Source organism: Mesocricetus auratus, unplaced genomic scaffold (genome assembly GCF_017639785.1).
Source record: "Mesocricetus auratus isolate SY011 unplaced genomic scaffold, BCM_Maur_2.0 Super-Scaffold_100023, whole genome shotgun sequence".
NCBI lineage: Eukaryota > Metazoa > Chordata > Mammalia > Rodentia > Cricetidae > Mesocricetus > Mesocricetus auratus.
The window spans coordinates 20,244,798-20,256,634 of NW_024429204.1; positions in this window are offsets into that span (position 1 = coordinate 20,244,798).

An 11,837-nucleotide genomic window follows, 5' to 3' on the forward strand; every position below is an offset into this window, starting at 1 on the left:
CCCTCCTTCCCTCCCTCCCTCCCTTCCCACCACAGCAGAAAAATAATGAGAATAAATAAACACTGCTCACTGATACTTCAGCATCAATGGTATCAATTCTCCAATAAAAAGACACTAACTCCCAGAACAGATTCGAAAACAGAATCTATCCTTTTGCAACTTCCAAGAAACACACCTTAACATCAAGGATAGACATCACATCAGGGTAAAATGATGGAAAAAAACAAACAAAAAATCTCCCAGGGCCAGATGGTTTTGGAATAGAAATCTATCAGATTTTCAAAGAGTTAACTACAATACTCCTCAATTTACTCCACAGTTATCCTAATACCCAAGCCACACAAAGAATTGCAGATCAATTTCCCTTATGAACATAGATGAAAAATATTCAATAAAATACCTGCAAATCACATCCAGTAACACATCAAAAAGTTCATCCAATGATCAAATAGGTTCCATCCCAGAGATGCAGGAAAGATTCAACATATGTAAAGAGATAAATATAATCCACCATGTAAAAAGACTGAAAGACAAAAACCACATGATCGTCTCATTAGATGTGGGAAAAATCCTTTGACAAAATCCAAAATTCCTTCATAATTAAAGTCCTGGAGGGATTATGGATGCGAAGGACATACCTAAACATAAAAAAGACAATTTGCATCAAGGCCATAGCCAGCATCAACTTAAGTGGGGAGAAATTTTCTCAAAGCATGAGGTTCCTTTGCACTATTTACCCCTCTAACTCAGTTTCGCAGTTCCCAAGTGTGAACTCTGTATATGACAACACAGTGTACCAGCATCAAAAAGGATGGATATGCCTGCAGGGCACTGTAGCCAGATTGTTCTTTGGGCCACCAGCTCACAAATAACAACATGGAGACTTCTTATTAATTATGAAAGTTCGGTCTTAGCTTAGGCTTGTCCCGTTAGCTCTTTTGTTTTGTTTTGTTTTCAGAAACAGGGTTTCTCTGTGGCTTTGGAGACTGTCCTGGAACTCACTTTGTAGACCAGGCTGGCCTCGAACTCACAGAGATCCACCTGCCTCTGCCTCCCGAGTGCTGGGATTAAAGGCTTGCGCCACCACCGCCCGGCTGTCCCGCTAGCTCTCATAAGTTAAATTAGCCTATATTTTTGTTACTCTACATTCTGTTGTAACGTAACTTACCTCCCTCCCATTCTGTGTGTCCAACTAGTTTCAAGTCTCCACAGCATCTCCTCTGTGCCTTGATTATCTCCTCCTACTTCCTCTCTCTGCCTGGAAGTCCCACCTATACCTCCTGCCTAGCTATTGGCCCTTCAACTCTTTATTAAACAAATCACAGTAATATATTTTCTTCTTCTTCTTCTTCTTTTTTTTTTTTTTGGTGTTTTCGAGACAGGGTTTCTCTGTGGCTTTGGAGGCTGTCCTGGAACTCGCTCTGTAGACCAGGCTGGCCTCGAACTCACAGAGATCCTCCTGCCTCTGCCTCCTGAGTGCTGAGATTAAAGGCGTGTGTCACCAACGCCCAGCCACAGTAATATATTTTCACACAGTGTACAAATATCTCACAACAGGCACATTCTCCTCAAAGAGTAGCAGGAGCCCAAGAGACCATATCATGCCAGGTAAGCGCATGGAAAACCTGTACTCTTTAGCTTGTCCAGTAAAATTCCACTGGCTTAGTGGGGCCTGGTGGAACAGGCTTGTAAACCCTAGCTACATAGGAGACTGAAGGAGGAAGGTCACAAGTTCAAGGCCTGCCTGGGCTATAAAGTAAATTCAAGGTTATCTTGGGCAACTTAGTGAGCCCCGTCTTAAAGTAAGAAGTATAATGGAGGTTGGGGCTATTGCTCAGTGGTAGAGCACCTGTCTAACTAATATGAACGAGGTCCTGGGTTCAAGCAAATCATATGGCCAAGTTCAAAGTGACTGAGTCAAGGAAATGCATTCAACAGGAGGGGAGGGGGCAGAGTTCCAAGACAAGGTGAGGAGGGAGGACTTGGGAATAGCAATGCAACCTAAGCTTCACATAGGTATGTGAGTGAATACTTCCCTCCACCCAGCCTCACCCTTAATGCTAGGACGCAGAGTCTCCCACAAAAGTGGAAATTAACACCCGGGGTTTAGGTGCACAAATGGGCCCGGACTATTCTCATTTCCACTCAACAGTAAGCTGTGACTCTTTCCCTGGTGTCTTAGTCGAGATCTTTAGAGGATGAAGGGGATTTGTTGGAGTGGCTTACAGGCTGTGGTCCAGCTAAGTCCAACAATGACTGTCTACCAACGGGAGGTCCAAGAAGCCAGAAGCTCAGTCCATGGATGTCTCAGCTGGTCTTCTGAAGATGCGGGACTCCCCAACAAGCAGACTCTCGTGCCAGTGGAGGGATGGGCTCGCCAGGGAGAGTGACAGCAGGCAGACTTCCTCCTCTGATGCCCGTTGCACAGGCTGCCAGAGGTCCAGATGACAGACACCCCAAAAGATCTGGGTTCAAGGTGTGGGGTGCCAAGCTGCTTGGGTTTTCGTTAATTCCAGTTACAGTCAAGTTGACAGTCAAGAACAGACATCACACCAGGTAACCCACGCTGCTCTCCCTTGATCTTTGTAACTGCCCGGAGTATCTATCAGAGACCAATAGGACCTGGGCACACACGGAGGAGGGACCTTATGAGGGTGCAGGGGGGAAGACAGCCATCTGTCCACATCCAGTAAGAGGGACCCAGGACATGCCCATTCACTATGGTGGGACACCTTACTCAGCCTGGATACAGGGATGAAGGGGCGTGGTGCTGCCTCAGCCTGGTATTTCAGACTTTGTTGACTCCCCAAGGCCTTACCTCCTTGGAGGGGTGGGTCGGGTGGGATGGACGCAGGGGGGGTTGTCAGGAGAAGGGGAGGGAAACTAGGACTAGTAAGTAAAATGAAAAAAAAATGCTAAATAAAAAATTTGTTTTGCCAGAAAAGTAAAAAGAAGGAATGAAGGAAGAAACAAGCCCCAGGGACATCTGGGCCATTCAGCCTCCATTCAGCGAGAGAACAGGCTTCAGCTGTTCATGCTACCCACCCTGGGGACCTTTGTGACGGTGGCTCAAGATGCCGCAGGAAGGTCTCCTAACTCCAGGAGACTAGTTTTCATTAGTAACAAACACAGCGGACATACGAACGTTCTTGTTCATACGCACTGATGCGCAGGACACTGGATGGCCAAAGAACTTGTGGGCAGATTAAATTAAGAATATGATCATTCCTATCCTCTCACCCCTAGAGGAATTGTTCATCTACCCAAAGGCAGAGTCCAGGAGCTCAGATGTGATGGGGGACGTCCTTCTGTATATACGTTTCTCTTATTGGTTGATGAGTAAAACACCGTTTGGCCAATAGAGGCAGGAAGATAGGTGGGACCAGGAGACAAGGAGAATTCTGGGAAAGGTAGGCAGAGAGAGAGACCAGAAAGGAGACACCATGTAGATACTGGGAAGACAGGACGCACCAGGCATTCTCTGGTAAGATAAGACCACATGGAAATACTTAGATTAACAGAAATGGGTTAATAATTAAGAGAGAGCTAGTCAGTAAGAAGCCTGAGTCATTGGCCAACAGCTTTATAATTAATATAGAGTGTTTAATGTGTATTTATTTGGGGCTGAGAAGGGAGGCGGGACCTGGTGGCACAAGAAACCTTCCATCAGCACAGATGATAAGAACCATTGAGATGTTTAACCCTTTGGTCTCTCTGTACCTCTGTCCCACCCACAGCTCATGGTCTGTATTGGTTTGACAGGAACTGTGACTAGCTCAAGAGCCGCCTCTAGTCTGGCTTTGGTCTTTCCTCATACAGTTCCCCGTAGTGACCGTTTGGCTGGAGCAAGGTCGGAGGAGTTGGTCCCAAGCCTCGGGACACAAGGACTCCCATCTCTTTTCCAGTGACCTCTGCTTAAACTAAGAATAAACAGAGGAGCCGGGTAGTGGTGGTGGCACACCCTTTAGTCCCAGCACTCGGGAGGCAGAGGCTGGCGGATCTCTATGAGTTCGAGGCCAGCCTGGTCTACAAAGATACACAGAGAAATCCTGTCTCGAAAAACAAAACAAAACAAACAAAAAAAGAATAAACAGGAGAGTTGAGAATCGTGGAAAGAGGGACGTTATTGAGAATGCCCTTAGGGGCTGAAATTGTGCTGTGATCTTGTGGGACACGTAAGGGTCCCTGGGCTGGTCTCTTACAGCTGGGGTTTGCAACCTGCCTGGCTAGCCTTGGGCAGGCTCCCAGGAGGGCCGTCTTATTGTTCTGGCTGTAAAACACTGAGGGAAGGGGACAGCCACGTATGCCACTGGAAGGAGCAGAAGTGTGGAGACAAGGGGTGAGAAGGCAGACCGCTCTGACACGGTCTGTGGGGAACAGCCAGCAGTTCCCCTGCCACGCGTTCAGGGGACCAGAAGGTCACAGTCCTCCCAGTCCCGGTTCAGCTTGATGAATGGACACTCAGGCACGGGGCAGTCTGCGGTCACTGGAAGAGGAAGAGGCAGCCCCACCCCTGCTGTCCGTCAGATGTCCCCAGGAGCTCCGCAGGCACCACGTGACTAGAGTAGCCATTACTCATGCTACATCGACTCTGACTGCTACCTGCCAAAGCCTCATGGCTCCACCACCCGTGGGAGGAGTCACATTCCCAGGGGCCTCCAGGTCTGCCCTCTGTGGCTCTCCCTTGCCCCGAAGGCAGACACCCTCCCCAGTCCCCACCAGCCACTCCGGAGGCTTCTGCCCTTGAGCTAGGTGGAGTCACTCTGTGCTGTGCTCTCAAAGTCCCTGCCCTCCCTCTGACCACCCGTGACAGTCGTCACCGTCACTGTCACCAGAGTTCAGGGGCATGGCTGCTTTGTTCCAAGCCCAGTGTTTCCTTTCACGGTTTCTCTTTTTTCCTTTCTTATATTTTTATATTTATTCTCTCTCTCTCTCTCTCTCTCTCTCTCTCTCTCTCTCTCTCTCTCTCTCTCTCTCTCTGTCTCTCTCTCTCTCGTGTGTGTGTGTGTGTGTGTGTGTGTGAGCACACTTGAAGTACGGTTTTGGGAAGTCATACCTCTCCTTCCACCTTGAGAATCCAGGATGAACTCAGCTCATCTGACTTTGTGGCAACCACCTTTTACCATCTGGCTGACCCATCTCACTGCCTGACTTCATTGTTTCTTTTATTTTTGTTTTTCAAGACAGGGTTTCTCTGTGTCGCCCTGGCTGTCCTGGAACTCCCTTTATAGACCAGGCTGGCCTCGAACTCACAGAGGTCTGCCTGCCTCTGCCTCTGGAGTGAATGCTGGGATTAAAGGCAAGCGCCACCACCTGGCACTTCACCGTTTCTTAGCCAGTCTTTGCTGGCGTTGGGGCATGCTGTGCCTCTGTGGGGACTGGGAGAGCTTGGGCATTTAAGGATTGTTGCAAAAGACATTCCCCTGCTGCAGAGACAGGTCTCCCCTTGAAGACAGGGCAGGTCCACTTTCGTTGAAGATATACAAGGCTGCACGCCGGGACATTTTTCTCCAAATGGACCTTTCCGTTAATTATCCAGCGGCAAACCGACAGCCGCTATCTATCTACTCTCCATGCCCTAGGTGGGCAGAACGAGTACCCGGGGAAGAAAGGGTTACGTGCTCACCTGGCAGGACCCGCCCACTCCACGCCTATTGCCAGGTGGGACCGGTGGGTGTGGATGCAGCAGCCCTGGGGCCCAAAGCTGAGTCTGTGCCTTCCAAATTCAGACCCAGAACAGGGTGGGAGCTTTGTTCCAGTTCCAACCCGTATAAGAGCAGTTGCAGGGGCAGGTGGTGTCTCCAGTCACTACGGGCAGTGCAGGTGCCCAGAGCCATGGGGCCCCGGCTCACCGAGCTAATGGGTGTGCGGCTTTGACGTGCCAGCTCCCAGGGCAGGGCTGCCCAAGCACCGTCCCTTTCAATCCATATCAGTGAAAGCGGCTCCCGGACCTTCCTTCAAATGTAGTGTTGTGTCTCAATTGCTCAACTACCCTTGACAGGGTTACCTCATCAGGCTTAGCGGGCTTCCATTAACTTACTCAACAGCCCGAGAGAAAGTCTAATTACAAAGTGTCTCTTATTAGAAGGTCAGTTTCCCAGTGGGCATTTGCTCTTGCTCAGCCCCGCCCCCCCCAACCACAGTATGCCAGCAACCCCACATCTGCAGCAGGCGATCATGGAATGATGGAGATAATGCTTGCAACCCTGAGCCCGTAAGTTCTGCTATATATCTAGATTTTTAGTTCTGCTCAGCATACTCACACAAACAAAACACAGTAAAACATCAAAGGGCACTTTTAAAACCAACGCACGAGAAGCCAGGAGAAAGACCACAGGAGATTAATGAAAGCCTCCGGTTTGGCATCGTCAATGATATTCTCTTTCCTTCTGTTTTGGGCAAGGGAATATTATATGTTTGTATTTCATTATTGTGTCTGCAAATTGTGTTAACTGTGGTCACCAGCAACACACGATGTTATTTCCTAAATTTTGTACACTGGAATGGGGGAGATGACTCACGGGGTAAAATTCTTTCTGTGCAAGCATGAGGACCTGAGTTCAGACCCCCAGAAGCCACGTAAAGTCAAGTGTGGGGTGTGCATCTACCGTCCCTGCGCTGATGGGGTAGCAGTGGGCAGATTCCAGGCCTCCATGGCCAACCTGGACAGAAGAAAAGGCAGAGAAGAAATTGAGGAAAATGTCCTGCCATTAACCTCTGGTTTCCACACACTCAGCAGGTGTGCACGAACATGAATGTCTGCCTACACATGCATGTGTGCGTGTGCGTGCACGCGTGTATACACACACACACACACACAAAATTTGTGCATGAGAAACGTAAAGCAACCAGTTTTATTCACTGCTGATGGGTACACAGAATAGTTCAGATTTTACAAGACTGTGCAACAGTTTCTTACAGAATTATAAGAACATCTACCATGGAACATAGAAGTACTATCCTAGATAATTAATTACCTGATTTATATAAACTTCATTTGTATGAAATTCTGCACGTGGTTATTTATTTATTGGTTTTTCGAGACAGGGTTCCTCTGTATTGTTTTGGAGGCTGTCCTACAACTCCCTCTGTAGACCAGGCTGGCCTCGAACTCAGAGATCCACCTGCCTCTGCCTCCAGAGTGCTGGGATTAAAGGCGTGCGCCACCAGCACCGGGCTATGTGATTATTTATATAGCATCTTTATTCATAAACTTCATGTGAGAAATAACCCATGCTCTTTCACTGGGAAGTTGATAAACAAACTATGGTATATCAATGAATGAAATACTATACAGCAATAAAAATTAGCTGGCTGCTGATGTACAGAATGGGTGAGTCACGGTGTATTATGCTGAACAAAAGAAGCCAGATTCAGGAGTCTAAGCCTGTGTGCTTCTATTTATGAGACATTTGGGGACAAGCAAAATTATTTAGGGACAGATATGTGATTGGTGGTTCCCCAGGGCCGAGGGAGGGGAAGGTCTGACATCAGAAGGACATCGAGAGGTTTTAGTGGCGATGAGAACCTTGTTTGGTTATGGTGGTGGCTACATGGCCGTGGGTCTCAGGCTCGGAGCAACACATTCGCAAGGATGCGTTTTAGTGCATGCAAGTGATGACTTAATTTGTTAAAGCTCCTTGATATTAACTGAGGAAAAAACGGGAGCCCCTGTGGCCTTTATTCATGTCGGAAATCTCAAGCAAGGGATCTGGGGTCAAAGGTGGGAAACGAAAGAGCCCCTGACCTTGCAGTGGGGGATTCTGGGAATGGCTCTGGGATTTTGTAAGGACCAGTGGAGACCAACCAGGAGGGAGGCCTCCCTGAAAAGCAAATGGAGAAGGTTCTGTGGGTAAGTGGGGTTCGGGGTACCGGGCGGGAACCCCTCAGATACTTCTCTTCCACACCCACTGCCTGGCCTCTGGCAGACACAGCTTGGAGAACACCCCACCCTGCCCTGCCTTCCCGGATCTGATTTTATGCAGCAGGAATTGATTGGTGTTGACAGGGAATGATTTGCCTGTCTAATTAATACGCCAACTAATTTTCAATTTAATTGCACATCTCGGGTCACCAGGTAAGAGGACCGTGTGATCCTCTCACCCCTGCAGGCCTTGATGTGATGTGGCAGGGGAGGTACCGGTCCCCAGGGCCCAGACACAACCTCTGGTACACAAGCAGGCCCCGGAACCCCATGAGAGTGTCTTGTATCCACACCAGCCACCTTCTCAATCGGGGACTCTTAACCATTGCTGTCCCCATAGACATTGACTTAATGCCTATTTTGTGCTTAACCCCTAACTGATAGACACGCAGGATGCCAAGAAGCCAAGACACGCCTTGCCTGCCCCTACCGCAACCCCAAATTTCTCAGTTCTGGAGAGAGGATTCTCCCTTGAACTGGAAATGACAAAACCAGGTGAGGTTAAGATTGTGCCTATCGCCGGACGGTGGTGGCGCAAGCCTTTAATCCCAGCACTCAGGAGAAAGAGGCAGAGGCGGATCTCTGTGAGTTCGAGGCCAGGCTGGACCGACAGCCTCCAAAACAATACAGAGAAACCCTGTCTCGTAAAACTGTGCCTATAAACCAGGCAGTTGTGGGGCTGGAGAGATGGCTCAGCGGTTAAGAGCACTGACTGTTCTTCCAAAAGTCCTGAGTTCAATTCCCAGCAACCACATGGTGGCTCACAACCACCTTGAATGAGATCTGGTGCCTTCTGCTGGCATGCAGAAGATTGTATACATAATAAATAAATTAAATTAAATTAAATTAAAAAACCAGGCAGTTGTGGCACATGCCTTTAATCCCAGCACTTGGGAGGCAGAGGCAGGTGGATCTCTGTGAATTTGAGACCAGCCTGGTCTACAAGAGCTAGTTCTAGGACAGCCTCCAAAGCCACAGAGAAACCCTGTCTCGAAAAACAAAACAAAACAAAAAACAAACAAAAAAGATTGTGCCTGTAATCTCAGCACTCTGGAGGCTGCAACAGGAGGGTCACTACAGGTTTAAATCAGCGTGAACTACATTCTGAGTTCCAAGCCAGCCTGGACTAGAGAGGGAGACCCTGTGTCACACACACACACACACACACACACACACACACACACACACACACACACACACAGACAATTATCCAATCTGGTTGCAGGGAGGAAAAAGAACTTCGGAGAGAAACAGTCTGGACTCTGCTACTGGGTGCTTGAGGAATTTGATTAATCTCCCTGTGCCTCGGTTTCTCAGTTTTTCTCTGAAAAACATCTCTGCTACTGTCCCGCTGCCCCAGATGTCATGTAGATCACCTCAGGTTCTGGGGGGTCTGTTTTGATGTTTCTAGATGAATTCTCTGGTCCCCTATAAACTGCACTGGGAAATTCATTCCTAGCTCAGTCAGAAAGAGCTCTGTGATCAACTAGTAATGTCTGCAAGGGTGCAGGGATGGGGGTGGTGATGGGCACCAACATTCACGTCTACTGACTCGTCTGAAGGATCTCACTGTGAAGATCAGGTGTTGGAGACAGGAGAAGCAGGGCTCCCAAGAGGTCTAAGTTCCACTCAGAGAGCTGCTCTGTGGGGAAACAAAAAAAAAATGGTGTCTAAGGTCACAAAGATCTACCTCTCTCCCAAGGGAGGCACTGAATCATTTATCACGCTAACGCTAACGCAGAGTTGAGTCCAGGTGAGACGACACACACATACTTCTTTCTTCCTTTCTGCCCTTCTCACCCTCTGGAGCTGATTCTCTGCAGTGCTTGACGAGCAGAAAGGGGAGCACAAGGAACGGGGCCAGCACTCGGGAGGCAGAGGCAGGTGCATCTCCGAGAGTTCGAGTCTACAGAGCAAGTTCCAGGACAGGCTCCAAAGCTACAGAGAAACCCTGTCTCGAAAAAAAGCAAAACGAAAAATGGGGCTCGCAGAGGAAGACCGTGGGCTTTTGAATCCCAGTGCCTGGGCTCTGCTTCCTCTCGGAAGCTGCTTGGTCTTGGGCCAACTGCTCCGTCCTCTGGTCCTTTGTTTCTCCCTCCGTGTTTTGAGGCCCAGCAACTCGTCCTGCCCTCAGTGTTAGAGAGCCAATTTGAATAAGTGTTCCACGATCGCCAAGTATGGAAGAGATCGCATGGGTTGTTTTAGTCTCAAAGGGGTTCACAGAATACCCCTTAGCAGGAAGAGCAAATCCCCATGGGGTGTTCCCTCTGCCCTGGACCTGTCTAACGGGGACTGGGCTTAGGTAATGCAGAGAATCAGATGGTGAAGGGAGAGGACGTGAGTGGAACCCAGGAATCAGAAAGATGGAGGAAAAGGAGAGTAAGCCCACTCCCAGGAGCGAGAAGGAAGAGGGCAGAAAGCAAAGGAGGCATCAGTGGCTTTGTCCTCAGGGGACAGGGACCCAGGGAAGAGAGAAGATGAAACAAGGGGAGACTTGTCTGAAATATGAATTGATTCTCTCGGTGTCTGGCCTAAAAGGAAAGAAATTCCTTTTAAAATTGCTTTTCTTTCTTTCTTTTAAGATTTGTTTATTTATCATGTATACAGTGTTCTGCCTGCCTATATTTCTGCAGATCAGAAGAGGGCACCAGAACTCATTACAGATGGCTGTGAGCCACCATGTGGTTGCTGGGAATCGAACTCAGCACCTCTGGAAGAGCAGACAGTGCTCTTAACCTCTGAGCCATCTCCCCAGCCCTAAAATTGCTTTTCTTGTCTTTGGATCAGACTTTAATTTAAGCAACGTGACTGTCCCGTTGGACCGAGCCACCTAGATGCCTAGATCTTCTTCCTCCAGAGAGTAGCAACACCCCAGAGGCATTCACTCTTCCTGCGTCCTGGCTCCTCCACAAACACTCGATCGGAGTGTCCTGGCACAGGTCCTCTAGTGTCACCCTCCCACAGATACATTTTCCTGTAACCACCTGCCACTTTGTCCCCACAGGGCTCCATTTAGTGAGCTCTCCCGGGCAGGCCAGGTGCTGGGATAAACCCGGGCACAGAGTGGCCCTCCATCACTGTTAGGTGACGGGCTGGCGGATAAAACACCTCTGAGCTCTCAGCCTCCAGGCAGGAAAGCTGAGATGTGACTATCTTAACACTCAGAAAACAGCTCTAGATGTGTCCTGTCGTGTCCGTGAACCACCGATGAGCAGAGTGGCCTACGAGTTAACCTGCCCAAGACAATTGTCCTTCTCTGCTGTTTAACCCTCCCGTGCCCCTCTCAACATCTGCACGCTCGGGTCCCCTTCCGAGACTCCTGTGCTCATCTTAGCCGATTCCCTGCAGAACCCAACCCAAGCCAGTCAGGCTCCCAGATGTTCCGCCCACAGCTGGCCTGGATCTGCTCTGGAGAGAAAGAAAGCCCAGTCGCCTCCTCAGAGGTCACAGGGTTCATTTACAAGTGGTGGCCCTCCTCCAGCCCCCAGATGGATCCCTCCAGTTCCCGGTAACCATCCTTCCCAGAGGTCAGCCCCAGGCCTGGAAACTGCAGACTGAGAAAATAGGACAATGGCAAATGTTAGCCCGAGAGACAACTCTTTGTTAGGACAAGGAAGGAGCGTGCATGGAAAGGAGGGGTCCTCGGGGGAACTTTGTTGGCCCCATCAGAGTTTGAGCACAAAGGGGACTGGAACTCAGTCACCTTGGTCCTGTCTGTCCCTTGGGCTGGAGGTGCTGCCCGAATGCTGTAACAAAGGCCCGAGGCTCTCAGGGTTGTGCAACTAAGTGGGAGAGCCTGCTCAGCCTGCGGCTTCAGCCGAAGCCGAGGAAACATCCCAGGGTTGACTGCGCCAAGGCGGTGACGGATCTAGCCCTCTAGCTTGAGGGCAGGGTGGTGACCCTCAGAGATAAG